Consider the following 16,458-nt stretch of genomic DNA (forward strand, 5'->3'; position numbering starts at 1 on the left):
TGGATCCCGCCCTCTTACGGATTCTTGTACGTATGTACACGCATTAACTTTAGGTGTTGTTAGCTAATAATAGCAATTTGAATAGCTAGCGTTACCTGTCATTGAATGTATTTTCTATCACAGTGGTTCTTATCCTGGGTTCGATCGAACCCTAGGGGTTCAGTGAGTCGGCCTCGGGGGTTCGGCGGAGCCTCTACAACAGAGGTCAAAACACACCCAACTCATCGTGAGAATAAAAACTTCTCCCTATCGGCATATTATGGATACCCGCAAACAATCTTCTCTCTAATTTCCATCTGATTTGCAGGTGTGTAATTTGTTGTGAGTTCATGCACTGTGTTGGTTTTGTTCTTTGAACAAGGTGATTCTCATGCACGGTTAATTTTGTGCACCAGTAAAAAAACATAACTTTGTCTTGAATTTGAAAAAAAAAACATTTTATTTTTCACTAAAGAAGGATTCGGTGAATGCGCATATGAAACTGGTGGGGTTCGGTACCTCCAACAAGGTTAAGAACCACTGTTCTATCATAACAACAGCACGGTGGAGGAGGGGTTAGTGCGTCTGCCTCACAATACGAAGCTCCTGGGTTCGATCCTGCGCTCGAGAGCTTTCTGTGTGGAGTTTGCATGTTCTCCCCGTGACTGCGTGGGTTCCCTCCCTCCCACCTCCAAAGACATGCACCTGGGGATACGTTGATTTGCAACACTAAATTGGCCCTAGTGCGTGAATTTGAGTGTGAATGTTGTCTGTCTATCTGTGTTGGCCCTATGATGAGGTGGCGACTTGTCCAGGGTATACCCTGCCTTCTGCCCGAATGCAGCTGAGATAGACTCCAGCACCCCCGTGACCCTGAACGGGACAAGCGGTAGAAAATAGATGGATGGATGGATATCAAAACAACAACATGACTGCAACTTTTCCGCTGCTTCTCTTGGACTGCTTTTGTATATGAGCATGCGTTCCCTGCATATATGTGTTGACGAGACTGAGTGAGTGAGCCCTAAACACTAATCACTTTATTCGGTTAATTTTTTTAACTTTGTAATTGTGAAAAATATAGACAATTGTCAAAGAAATGTGTTCTTTTAAACCACTAATGGTAACATAAGCTAGCCGGTGGTGTTCTTGTTACATTTTTTTGCTTTGAAAAATGTTACTGTGAGGAAGTTACAAACAGCACCTTTGACACTGTATTCTAAATTTGATGATTTAACATTTTCTTTTCCAGAACTGCACACACATTTCGAGTACACAACAATGATTTATCTTTATTTAGTATTTGAACAGCTGTCAATCTCTGTCAGAGAAATCTCTGTGAATGTTTCTGGTATGAGGGTGCATGCAGATACAGAAGCCTCTACATTCACAGCCAAGCTGTGGCACTGATAGAGCAGCATATGGCAAGAGACAATGGCTGTGAGTCAACACTGTAAACAGAGCTGGACAATTGTAGCTAAGCAGTTTATAGTGCTACCGCCATCACAATGGGGCGAAATCTAGACTCAAGGTTTACTATAGGACGGTGCTCTGGTGTAAACCTTAGTACAGCATGAGGCATCATATGTGGACATACTGTATAGTTATGTGTATATAACAGCCATATAACTGTATTGTTACATGGCTGCTCTCCAAGAAAGCCTACAAAATTTCCAAGGCTATAAAAACACATTTTCCGACCCGAGGGTATAAAAAGTTCTAAAAACACTTTAGTAATCTATCAAGCACACTCCAAATCAGCATGTGGTACCTAAACATTGTACTTTAAAGGCTAGTATATCCAATTAGGAGCCAGAGGAAAGTCATTTCCTCAAAACAACAACAACAGGGAGTCAAGGAACCTGACTATTATACTTGAATTAGTGTTAAACAGCTTATGTAAGAAGATACAGTAATGGCATACACAAAAAAATTTATATGTTTTTAAAAACACCCAAAATGAATGAAGGCATTCACAATATGGTACATATGACCAAACACCACCCCCCTGCACACCTGCAACACCCACGCTTAGTAAACAAACGTGTTGACCTGATGCTACTTCTGCCATCCAAAAGGCAACGTCCAGCTACAACAACATTGCCCTCTGAAGGTCACCAGAAAGTACTGGTAAATGCTGCCTTTGTGCTTTCAGCAGCTGTTTGTACAGGCCCAACAACGCACCACTGCAGCAGAGGTCGAGATGGCGGTGGAGAAAGAGTGGGCGAAAAGGTACAAAGAGGCCAGAGTGGTGTCTGTGTGCACCTGCAGGCTTCACTTTTGATGTTATTAGGGTGTGAAACACTGCTAGTGGAGGTAGAACGAGAGCAAGATATTATGATATCATTCTGTCACTCAGGGTCCATTCATCACTTCTCCTGATGTTTGCAAAGTGTTCTTTTTGAAGGGTGTTTTGCACCAAAATAATCTAATCTTACTAAGGTAATGCAAGTATGCTCACAAGGTTGGTGCACAACCCCTAATAAATCAATAGGATTTATTAGGATGTAAAAGAATGCACGCTTACTCATGCAGCAATCACTCAGCTTGTCCTGTATACAGTTGAGATACTGTATACAGTGCATCCGGAAAGTATACACAGCACTTCCCTTTTTCTATATTTTGTTATGTAACAGCCTTATTCCAAAATGGAATACATAATTTTTTGTCCTTGAAATTCTATAGACAATACCCCATAATGACAATGTGAATAGTTTTTTTTTCAATTTAGCAAATTTGTTCAATCGAAAAAAAAAAAAAAAAAATCACATGTACTGTATATATGTATTGACATCTTTTGCTTAGTACTTTGTTGATGCACCTTTGGCAGCAATTACAGCGTCAAGTATTTTTGAATACGATGCCCCAAGCTTGGCACACCTATCTTTGGGCAGTTTCGTCCATTTCTCTTTGCAGCACCTCTACCGAGGTAGGCGGGGTACACCCTGAACAAGTTGCCACCTCATCGCAAGGCTCACACCGATAGACAGACAACATTCACACTCAAATTCACACACCAGGGACCATTTTGTGTTTTTTAAATACATTTCAGTTCAGTTCAGTTTAGTTTCAGTTTATTTTGAACATGCATATACAATGTAATGCATCACACAATTCCAGTTGTTTCATTACAGCACGTCCGAAAAGGAGTAGGAAGAAGCAGAGCTTATTTAATCCTACCTCTTTTCATACAATAGCAATTTTATCCAATTTCCTTGTTCTCTGGAACAGAACAGTGAACAAATAAACAATAACTAAATAACATACCATAGTAAGCAAACAAATATTAAATACATAAATAATCTTTGTCTCAAATTTTTTTTTTTTTAAAGGAAAAAAAGGAAAAAAAGATGTTCAAGATGTTCATCATAATTCTTGTCCTGTGTACTATTTGCAAAATAAAAAAATCTAAAATATTTTCACTTTGTCATTACTGTGTCTGTAGAATTTTGAGGACAAAAATGAAATTATAAAATTTTGGAATAAGGCTGAAAGATAACAAAATCAAGAACAAGTTCAGCGCTGTTAATACTTTCCAGATGCACTGTATCATTAGTACTCAGCTGGCGGCCCGGAGGAAAAAATCCGGCCCGGGATTGATTGATTGAATTATTTATTTCAAACCTGCACAGTACAACAACACACATTTTCTTTTTACATTTTGGCAGAGACATTTATGCAAGGCTTGAAAAGGGGTTGGATGAAGCAGATGCTTATAATATCCCAACCCCTCTCACTCATTCCGCATTTAACATAAACAATATAATACAAGAACAATACTACACAAACAAAAACAAGAAAAGCTCCTGTACACTAACAATACAATAGTACCACTGTTACTATGAGACAAGACAAGACGAGACAAAACACACACACACACACATACACTCACAGTTACACACACACACACACACAGGCCCAAACACTCTCTGACCATACACCTCTCTCTCATCGCTCTGGGCTGAGGGTATCACTCTCTTTCCTCCTCATACTTCTTCAGTACTTCTTTTTTAAACAGTATTTTAAATTGAATCATGTTAGAACAGGTTTTTAACTCGTCCCCTAAGTTGTTCCACAGACAGATTGACACCATACCGACCCGCGAGTTCGGTTCATAACTTGAGAGACAAGCATTTTTGCAGCAAATTCCTAAAAATACCAGCGTGCTCCTGTTGTGTTTGAGTTTGAGTTTGAGTTTGAGTTTATTTCGAACATGCAAGTATACAACATGATACATCACAATCTCCAGTTTCTCTTTTCAACATGTTCGAAAAGGAGTAGGAAGAAGCAGAGCTTATTTAATCCTACCCCTTTTCTTTTACATAACAGTTGCTAAAACCTTTGTTCACTTCCTGTTCTCAATTTATTCACAATATACTCCATAAGTAATCACAATAAAATAAGTAAATAAATAATAATTGGTGAAGTAAGTTACATTTCATATGTTGAGATAAGTAAGATTATTTTGTGAGTGAAAGAATGAAAGAATGGATGAGTTAAATAAATTCAGAATGTTTATCATGGTTCTTCTTCTTTATACTTTGTAAACACTTTAAGTTTGAAGAGTTTCTTGAAGTGGATCATATTAGTACATTGTTTGATTGCTTTGCTTAATCCATTCCATAATTGAATTCCACATACTGATATACTGAAGGTCTTAAGTGTTGTACGTGCATACAAATGTTTTAAATTACATTTCTCCCTAAGATTATATTTCTCCTCTTTTTGAGAAGAATTGTTGTATATTCTTGGGTAGCAGGTTATAGTTTGCTTTGTGTATAATTTTAGCTGTTTGCAAATTCACTATGTCGTAGAATTTCAGAATCTTTGATTCAATAAATAAAGGATTCGTGTGTTCTCTATATCCAACATTATGTATTATTCTAACTGATCTTTTTTGTAACACCGTTAATGAATGAAGTGTACTTTTGTAATTATTTCCCCATATTTCTGCACAATAACTCAGATATGGTAACACTAGTGAGCAGTAGAGAATATGAAGTGATTTTTTGTCTAGAACATGTTTTGCTTTATTCATTATTGACGTGTTTCTTGCTACTTTATGTTGTATATTTTTTACGTGAGATTTCCAGTTCAATTTATCATCAATCATTATACCTAGAAATTTGGTTTCATTTACTCTTTCAATCTCTATTCCGTCTATTTGTATTTGTGTTTGACTTTCTCTTCTACTGTTACCAAATAGCATTATTTTAGTTTTACTGAGATTCAACGATAGTCTGTTTTTGTCAAACCATCTTTTTAATTTGTTAATTTCTTCTGTTATTATTTGTAGTATCTTCTGTGTGTTCTCTCCTGAACAAAACGCTGTTGTATCATCCGCAAATAATACTAACTTTAAATCTTTTGTAACTTTACAAATGTCATTTATATATAGATTGAATAATTTAGGTCCTAGTATTGATCCCTGAGGTACACCACAGGATATATTTAGCGTTGTAGAGGTGTGTTCGCCTACCTTCACGTATTGTTTCCTGTTCATTAGATAACTTCTTATCCAGTTTAAGACTAACCCTCTGATGCCATATCGTTCTAGTTTTTTGATTAAAATATTGTGATTAATTGTGTCAAATGCTTTAGTTAGATCCATAAAAACTGCTGCCGCACATTTTTTATTATCTATAGCATTGGTAATTTCTTCTGTAATTTAGTGTAGAGGAACTCGGACCACTGTAAACACATTGGCAGATCCTTGCATTGATTTTTGTCAACCTATAACTGAGGCTTTCCTCAAGGTACCTCTTTGTACTCCCTCGTCCCAGGAAGAATGCTTTGTGGAAATCTTTTATTTATAGATCTTTATCGCTCTGGAATAACCTGCCTCTAATTCTCACCGGCATTGAAAATAAACAGGTTTTTAAAAAGAAAGTAATATTTTATCTGAGTCTTTAAATTAGTTTGCTCGTTGATGATTTGTTTGGTTTTATATTGTGTAGTTATATTTATATGGTAATTATTATTCTGTGACTGTAAATTGTTTGCTTGTTTTCTTACTGATGCTTTTATTTTATTTTATTTTCTGTATTGTGTAGTTATCATTATATGCTTTTACTTGTAATTGTATTGAATTGTGGACCCCAGGAAGACTAGTAGGTTGTTGAGGCAACCATCTAATGGGGATCCTTAATCAAAATCAAAATCAAATCTTTAAGTCCTCCTTTTTGGTAGTTCATTTTCATAATGTGATTTATATAACTGAGGTGCTGTTGTAACTTGTTTACTTCAGATGCAGTTGTCAATTGTTCAACTTTTATAGTTGTATAGTGTTCCTTAAGGTTCCATTCTAAGTCCTCTCTTTTTCATCATTTTAGCTATTCAACTCGTGGCCCACGAGTTCAGCTCAAAAAACTTGTGAAAGACTCAAATTTTTGCAGCAGATTCTTAAAAAGCTTTTTTGGAGAAGGTCCCTAAAAACAACGCTCCTATAACTCTGACAAAATCCGTCCATCCATTTTCTACCGCTTGTTGCGGGGGTGCTGGAGCCTATCTCAGCTGCTTTGGGCGGAAGGCGGGGTACACCCTGAACAAGTCGCCAGCTCATCGCAGGGCCAACACAGATAGACAGACAACATTCACACTCACATTCACACACTAGGGCCAATTTGGTGTTGCCAATCAACCTATCCCCGGGTGCATGTCTTTGGAGGTGGGAGGAAGCTGGAATACCCGGAGGAAACCCACGCAGGCATGGGGAGAACATGCAAACTCCACACAGAAAGATCCCGAGCCCAGTATTGAACCCAGGACCTTCGTATTGTGAGGCACACGCACTAACCCCTGTTCCACAGTGCCGCCCACTCTGACAATGATAATGATAATGATAATGGGTTGTACTTGTATAGCGCTTTTCTACCTTCAAGGTACTCAAAGCGCTTTGACACTACTTCCACATTTACCCATTCACACACACGTTCACACACTGATGGAGGGAGCTGCCATGCAAGGCGCTAACCAGCACCCATCAGGAGCAAGGGTGAAGTGTCTTGCTCAGGGCACAACGGACATGACGAGGTTGGTACTAGGTGGGGATTGAACCAGGGACCCTCGGGCCATTCTTCCACCGCGCCACGCCGTCCCTGAATAGACTCTAATCAAAAGTCTACTGTGGAGGATGCAGGTTCTGCGGAATATACAAAATAAGACTAATAACAATAAGATTAATAATAATAATAGTATTAAAACTAATAATAATATTAATAATAATAATAAGACTAAGAGAGAAGTCGGCCAAAACAATTTAGTTGAATATCCCTGCTGTACTCATGTACTCATAGTTGACATTTATTGGCCACTGCTTTAGGGACGACAGCTGATAAAATCAGGTGTTAGCAATACAACTAAAGACGGGATCACCCTGCATACATTTCCAAATAATAGGAATATGAGGAAATTATGGACGTCCCCAATCAAATTGACTCGTACAAAATGGGACGGACAAAGTGAGACGAATGTAATTTGCAGCAATCATTTTAATGATTCTAACTTTGAAAATGAAAGGTTTTGGCCTAAGGCGATCCCAAAAATCATCTTCGAGGAGAGAAAGACTGAGTCAGAACCTGCCAAACAAACTGAGAAATAAGAACAGACCAGGCGTTAAAAATGAAAAATAGATGGTAAGCCGATAATATTCCACAAGGATTTTGCGTCCTCTTCTACTGATGTTTTCTTTAAGATGCGGAATGATGCGTATGACGTAATGCAGACAGACCATGAGGAAACATGCTTTGGTGTCTATGGAAGATGGCATGCCGATTCTTTTTTATATATTTTTTTGTTCAAAATGTTATCTGGATGCTAGGACATTTAAAATAGATTATAGATATAATTTAAAGGGGACCTATTATGCAAAACCAACTTTTCTTACATATTGGTACTTGTTTTTGTGTATTTATGATCTACATAAGTCTCGAGAATTTGAAACCAAAACATGGAGTCATGGCGCAGATATTTATAAAACATTCCAGTCGTCTTTCATACTTACTCCAAACGAACCATTCGGAGTTTGCACAAACTGTGACATTTTTTCAACATGTGATGTAAATGGTAAATGGGTTATACTTCTATAGCGCTTTTCTACCTTCAAGGTACTCAAAGCGCTTTGACACTATTTCCACATTCACCCATTCACACACATTCACACACTGATGGCAGGAGCTGCCGTGCAAGGCCCTAACCACGACCCATGAGGAGCAAGGGTGAAGTGTCTGGCTCTAGGACACAACGGACGTGACTAGGTTGGTAGAGGCTGGAGCTCGAACCAGGAACCCTCAGGTTGCTGGCACGACCACTCTTCCAACCGCGCCACACCGTCAGCGGATATCTCCATATATGGTAAAGTTATACGCAACGATTCTTAAGCGAGTCCGCCATTGTATAAGTAATAAGAAGCAATAAGTTCCTTCTTTTTTTTCTGTCCTCTTGTTGTGGGGCAGACTGGCTCGTACACGCACATGCATCCTCCGCTTTTGCCATTTCTAATACAAAGTAGCGTATAGTTTGAACTTATATCTGTTGGTAGACTCGATATGGAAGCGATAAAAACTACAACACGGCTGACAGGGAGAAGACGCAGTCGAAGTGGAGGTGCGTAAATAAGGCCGCCCACAAAGCGGTGCATCCTAAAGAGACGGTCGGAAAACGGTTTGAAGACTGTAAGCCTGTAAAACATAATCTATGCAACAATTTGACTAAAGAACCATTACTGCATGTTACGTAGACCACAAGGAAGTGTTTTAAATGTATAGAAAACATAATATGAACCCTTTAAAGTAAATGAATACATGAACAATTAAATAAACTAGAAAATAATTATGGAGAGCACAGACCTTCATGAGGCGTTACCTCTTAATAGTAAAAATGTCCTAAAACCAGACGGTATTCCGGCCCACCCTCCAAATGTAATCGCTTATTCCTTATCCCATTTCTGACATTTCCTGATAGTTTAATCAAAATGTGTCCATTACTTTTTGAGCTATCCATAGCTGAATGAAAGAAATGTAGTGAACCCTCTTGTTAGTTATCCACTATCTAATTTCTCTGCGGAGTTGCTGGCATTCACACACCGAAGTTGAGGCTTGTAATTTGAACGCAAGATAAGATAGTAGGAATGATTTGGATCAGCCCCAAAATGTAATTGCTTCTTCCGTATCCAATTTTGGACATTACCTAAAGGTTTCAGTCATATTCGCCCACAACATTTTGAATTGCTAACTAACAAACAGACAAACCTCAACAATTATATAATGACGGAATAAATAAGTACAGTCGAATGTTGAATATAATGTTGAATGAATACCTCCAACAGTATCAGTCAAAAGTCACCATTGTTATCTTGTTTATTAGTTATTTTACTGTAATACTCTTGTACTGTAGGGCAGTGTTTTTCAAACTTTTTTGAGCCAAGGCGCATTTTTTGCGTTGAAAAAATCTGGAGGCACACCACCAGCAGAAATCATTAAAAAACGAAACTCAGTTGACAGTAAAAAGTCGTAACCAAGCATGCATCAATATAGCACTTGTCTCAAAGTAGGTGTACTGTCACGACTTGTCACATCACGCCGTAACTTATTTTGAGTTTTTTTGTGTTTTCCTGTGTGTAGTGTTTTATTTCTTTTCTTGCGCTCCTATTTTGGTGGCTTTTTCTCTTTTTTTGGTATTTTCCTGTAGCAGTTTCATGTCTTCCTTTGAGCAATATTTCCCGAATTTACTTGGTTTTAGCAATCAAGAATATTTCAGTTGTTTTTATCCTTCTTTGTGAGGATATTGTTGATTGTCACATCATGTTCGGATGTACATTGTGGACGCCGTCTTTGCTCCACAGTAAGTCTTTGCTGTCGTCCAGCATTCTGTTTTTGTTTACTTTGTAGCCAGTTCAGTTTTAGTTTCGTTCTGCATAGCCTTCCCTAAGCTTCAATGCCTTTTCTTAGGGGCACTCACCTTTTGTTTATTTTTGGTTTAAGCATTAGACACCTTTTTACCTGCACCTCCTGCTGTTTCCGACATCTATAAAGCAATTAGCTACTGGCTGCCACCTACTGATATGGAAGAGTATTACACGGTTACCCTGCCGAGCTCTAGACAGCACAGACACTCAACAACAACACATAATTTGAAAACTATAATTACTGGTTTGCAAAAAACATTTTTAACCCAAATTGGTTGAAATTAGATAATCTTCCACGGCACACCAAACTGTATCTCACGGCACACTAGCATTGGTTGAAAAACACTGCTGTAGGGCATAACTCATTACACTCATTGCACTTAGAAGTATTAAGGCCGGTGGGTGTAACTCTACAAACACACATGAATTCACAAATACAGTTTAGGGTGGTGAAAATCAGGAATTTGAATTGAAAACCGGTTTCATGTATGAAATACCAGACATGATATTTTATTGACAAGTGTGGCGGAAAAACCAACGCCTTAAAAGGTCTTATCAGATGATATCATTCAGAAAGAGGAAACGGCCCTTGACAAATAAACTCATGCCAATAAGAAATCTGTCTGATATGAGTCAATGTCAGCTGCGTATTTCTTTTATTTCCTCCTTGGTAGCCCTGCCTCTGTATGCACATATCATGTGTTATCTCAACTAGTGCTGAACCTTCCAATCAGATGCATCACTGAGCTTGTCCACACATGCTATGTCTGAGTGTGTTATCAAATGTGACCACATCATCTATGAGTCAGGATCCAAAGGTTTTCCCCATCATACACATCATAGAGCAGTCTCGGAGACTGACGTTTGCTTAAGATGAGCTCCAGCCAGTTTCTCACAAGAGTGATGTATAACCTGTTTGAACAAAATGTACTGCCGGAGGATTCTCATCTTTCTGTCATCTATCACAGAGTGAAAATAAAACAGCTCGCTTGGAGAAAGTACACTATTATTTCCTTGGCCTTGCTATTGGTGGTCAGTCATCACACTAATTCTGGTAAAACCTCTGTTAGGTTTATAAAAACTCAACTGTCCCTAATGGAGGGTAATATTACAGACTACACAATTTTTGCTTTTTAGGTTTTGTGAAAAATTTAGAATTTTTTTTAAATTGTGATTTTCTAATAACATGGTGTAGTTATACAAATATTAACCATCTATTCCTGCCATGCAGGCACTATGGGTGCATGTCAGTGCAAGCTATCCTATTCAAGGTGTGGGTGGTAGCTGGAGTCAAGGGTCATATTGTGTATTAAACTCATACTTCTCCCTTGCAAAGCTGAAAGTTAGGTAATTTAAAGAAAATGTTTAGGATATTGCAGTTAATATGTAATGTATCCATTATTCATTCAAGGTATACATTTCTTAATTAATGTGTATACATTTTTTTGTGAATAACTCCGACATTATTTTATTTTAGTTTGTGTTGATGTACTGCATTTTCTGGAGCGGTATTTCTAATATTATGACCTTTGTATGCAGCTAATTTAAGTAAACAAAATATTAGCAGCACCTGCTATGTTTAAATTGACACCTGATCTCACAATGTTATTCAAAGCTGAGCATTATTATAAGTTTAAATGACTGAGCTTTGTTTTTTTCAATATACAGTACAGCAGTACCTCAACTTACAAACTTAATATGTTCCGTGACGGCCATCTCAACTCAAAACACTTGTATATCATATCCACATCTGCCTGTTTAAATGAATTGAAATCAATTTAATTGGTGCTTGGCCCTACCAAAACAGCACTATATTAACATGAAACGTAACTTTTAAAGGGAAAAACAAACTTTTGGATGATAAATATTGTTTTAAAATAAGACAGTGGAATGTACTATAACAACTACAGTAGTTTTATGAAGTAATGTAATAGTAATGTATAGCGATTATCTTGAATAGATACCCTTATTGTACCCTTTCATCTGCTTCTTCATCAAATACACCATCAGCAGCTTTTCCTTATTTTCGGTCATGTCTGTGATGGTTTATATAATTCAATATATATCATCCACTTCATCTCACCAATGTCCTTCACACTCACGTTATTAATTTTTATCGTTGAAAAACAGTTTATATAGATCTCTAGCTATAAACTAATGCTAGCCAATAAGACCAGATGTTTTGACGGATATTATTACTAATGGTGGGGTTTCTTGGAACTCACATTTTTGCTTGCAACTGGAAACATAACAATTAGAAGAGAGACAGCTCTTATCTCGAAACACTCTTAAGTTGAGGCACTCATAATTTGAAGTACCACTGTATTATAGATAGTGACAGTGTACCTGAGTTAACTTGCCAACTCAGCATTTGCAATTTTATCCATGCAGCCAAAAGTAATAAATCAAAGAAGTGTTATCAGCTGGCCAACTACACACTCAAGGCCTGATCTACTAAAGGTTTCCCTTTGCAAGTACTAAAACACCTGCATTTAACGTGTTTGCCTTCATGTATATGCAGAATAAATGCTGCTTGTCAGAACAACCACAATACTGGCAGGGCGATATGCAAATATAATAATTTAGCCTGAAATTATTCACAGACCTTGGTTTTTGTATCTATATTTAGCATGTTTGGAAGGTACATGAGAAACTGGCACAGTTACGCACAAATGGCTGTGAGAAAAAGGCAAATGTGCTGCAAAGACAGACAACGGCGAGATAATTTGTGTGAGTGTGAACATATATGGACTGCCAGAAATAAGAATATTAGCCATATCCTCTTTTCAGCAATGCCATTTTATAATTTTATAGCAGCGGGATGACTTAAGAGACTGATTAAAACAAAGTCAATTGATTTGTATTTTTGTCGGCTAACGATTTCTTTAATGGTGTCCGTTATTTCATATACATTATTAGTAGATTTCCTACATAAAATAACTTCCTGCCACAGGAATTTTCATGCGTCTGGATCATTCAAGTGCACCATCACAGTTATTGCTGTGGAGAGAAATGAGTGTCTCCATGGTGACAGCCATGTATGCAAAATCATAATTTAAATACGGCGGTGTGCACCACTTTTGCACTTATTATCAATTGCACATGTAGTCTTAGTTAACCATCCGCAAGACGGCCACTAATAGTATGCACAATTCTATAGCTTGCACACGCTAATTAGTGTTATTTGGAATATTGGTAGATCAGGCCCTGAATCACATTGTCATTTGATATCATGCGCTCATAGAAGTAGGCTTTTATGAGCGCATAGGGATAAAATAAAATAAAACAATCAATCTTTAAGTAATTACTTAAATGTGTCATTAATCATTTAGAATTGGAATTAAACACATAAATGTGTTATTAAATGGTCTGCAAAATATTTTACTCAAAAGTACATTTAATTATTTGATAATTTAATTATTATTTTAATATTTAATAAAAATAATAATTATTAATTTAATTATTGATTTCATTATTTTAGAATTTGGTGATGTAATTAATTATTTTAGGATGTAATTCTTTATTTCATTAACCTGTGTGTCAGCACTTAATACATTTTTTTTATCCGTCAAACTTAGCCCTCACTGCCTCATTGGTTAAACCAGCACTTCCACTTGTCGACCAGAGAAGCGGAGGAGTACTGGTCGATATCTTGGTCTGAAAGTGCGGAAATAACTCCAACAGCTTTAATAAATTCCTCTACATGCTCTGGGTCAGCAGATCTAGCTGCTTTTATACCCAATCATGGCACCCACCTGTTCCCAATTAGCCTGTTCAACTGTGAGATGTTCTAAATAAGTGTTTGATGAGCATTCCTCAACTTTCTCAGTCTTTTTTGCCACATGTGCCAACTTTTTTGAAACATGTTGCAGGCATCTAATTCCAAATGAGCTAATATTTGCAAAAAACAACAAAGTTTACCAGTTCGAACGTTAAGAATCTGGTCTTTGCAGTGTATTCAATTGAATATAGGTTGAAAAGGATTTGCAAATCATTGTATTCTGTTTTTATTTACGATTTACACAACATGCCAACTTCACTGGTTTTGGGTTTTGTATCTACCACCAACTTCTGAAAAAGAACGAGTATATTCTTCTTCGCCGTCAGGTTTTTGAAAGACTTCCAATGTTCCAGGCTTCAAACCAAAGAAATCATTAGACTAGATTTGTGTTAGCCCGGCCACTGACTTTGGTGGGTGAGTTTGACTGATAAGATAAATTCATAAACGCTGACATACAGGTACATTAAATTATTCATTAAACAATTCAATCCTGAAATAATTAATTAAATTGTGAAATGAATAATTAAACCATAACATACTTAAATCAATAATCAATTTAATGATTAGATAATTAATTAAATATTAAATACACCTTTACATTAAATAAATTAGTGACACATTATATGTATTATATGTATTTATTTATTTAATTGTGTCCCATTTGACCCGACCTCCATTTAAAAAGCATACATTTTTTAATTAAAAAAGTACTTGAGCTTGTTGCAGGGGACATACTAGGTAGGTAGAATGAAATCTCACTGGCTTTTATGATTCAGCAAACTCATCATGCATCACACAGGAGCACGCAGCCACTACTGTGGTCCGTGTCTAGACAGTCTCATCAAATAGCTCCAAATATTTAAAATGCCACTCCTATTGACCGTAACATCATCTCACAAAAAGCTATCTTTGGCGAAACCCTTAGAGTGTTCCCTGCATTCTAACTCTTTATGCTCCGGGAAAACAAATAGCTGCGTTTGACATTACCATTCTTCTCACACAGACGGCCTATCTCCCGTATTTCAAAAAAGCTATTCCCACAGAGGCTTGACAAACAGCAGCACAGAGAAAAACTGGAAGGGGTGTGGATTGCGCCATTCTCTTTTCTCGGCTCACATTTTCGCAGGCGAATGGCAACTCCCTGCAGAGTCCATTCACGCCTTCGTGCACAGAAGGCTTTTAATTGTTTAAAACTGACACATACACAGTGCTTCACTCTCACAGGCCACAACATTAGGTACACACGCACGGCCAAATGCAAGAGGTAAAAATGTTGCTTGGACATTTATACATTAATATGTTCATTAATATGGTTGTAGTTCACAGTTGTAGAGAACTGCACTGTATAATACTGAAAGCAGTTCCACACAAAATGAAATGAAACAACTAAGCAGAATAACCATAACCATAACCACGGTGATCTCTAATAGGCACTGATTTTAGAGTTTAGCACGTCTCTGAGTGCAATTTTTACTTTCCACCCACAGTCTGAATGCTTCTGTATATGTATATAGTATCATATTTAAACAACACATTCAGAACATTCGTTCTCAGGACTGGACTGTGCACCTTACCTCCTTTTGCACTACTTTTCTTTTCTTTCCTTCCATTTTTTTGCATATTTATAGACTGTCGCACTGATACTGGAGTTGCTTTTAATCTCATTGTACCTGTGTATAGTGACAATAAAAGGCATTCTATTCTAATAACTCAAAATCCTTTTGATTGATTGATTGAAACTTTTATTAATAGATTTCACAGTTCAGTATATATTCCGTACAATTGACCACTAAATGGTAACACCCGAATAAGTTTTTCAACTTGTTTAAGTCGGGGTCCACGTAAATCAATTCATGGAACGTTTCTGGCAATGCATTTTGTCCAAGTAGTGTTACTGTCAGGCAAACGCATATCACTTTTTTAATGCAAGCTACCATGTTATTTTACTGATATTCAAAGCTTGATTTTGCCTTAAAAAATGTTTTCCAGAAATCGGTCTTAAAGTGGAGGGGTCGTCTTATATTCAGCGTCGTCTTATAACTATCCATCCATTTTCTACCGCTTATTCCCTTTTGGGGTCGCGGGGGGCGCTGGAGCCTATCTCAGCTACAATCGGGCGGAAGGCGGGGTACATCCTGGACAAGTCGCCACCTCATCGCAGGGCCAACGCAGATAGACAGACAACATTCACACTCACATCCACACACTAGGGCCAATATAGTGTTGCCAATCAATACTATAATATTTTGTCGTGATTTTGTTACTTTACTCTTGTATCATTTACCCTTAATTTAACACATGGCAACACAGGATTATATTTCCTGATAATCTTTAGTTACAAGCTCCCCAAGGAGAGACTAAGGCCTTGTTGTGATTTCCTACATTCATCCTGAGACTCTTAAATTGGGATGGGTACCGAAATAGAAATAGCACATTAGCACCTAAAGATATGGGTAGCCACAACAACAACAATGCACTTCTTCATTAGGTACCAATAATGACGGTTACAGCCAGCAAGGTGCATTCACAAACCCCTGAAATTACGAACGTCACACATTCCAACTAGGGATAGATACCTTTCCCATTTAAATCGATACAGTACCGATTTCCAGTACTTGATAATTGATACGGTACCGATTCCCGGTACTTGAGAATCAATACGGTACCACGTACCAATATTAAATACGTTTGTGTGTTTTCTACTGTGTTGATAAATGCTAATAATAAAAACAATTATTTTTTTTACATTTAATTGTGTGTTGTGCTATCCAGTTGTTATCTTGTTTTCTTATAA

The 16,458-nt window shown here is 37.3% G+C and overlaps 1 protein-coding gene across 1 annotated transcript in view; it reads right to left on the bottom strand.

Annotated features, from left to right (window-relative positions):
• Window positions 1-16,458, bottom strand: part of baiap2l1a (BAR/IMD domain containing adaptor protein 2 like 1a) — a 55,745-nt gene that overhangs the window by 28,155 nt on the left and 11,132 nt on the right. The window lies entirely within an intron of this gene.

The sequence above is a fragment of the Nerophis lumbriciformis genome, linkage group LG11, assembly GCF_033978685.3.
Source record: "Nerophis lumbriciformis linkage group LG11, RoL_Nlum_v2.1, whole genome shotgun sequence".
Taxonomy (NCBI): Eukaryota; Metazoa; Chordata; class Actinopteri; order Syngnathiformes; family Syngnathidae; genus Nerophis; species Nerophis lumbriciformis.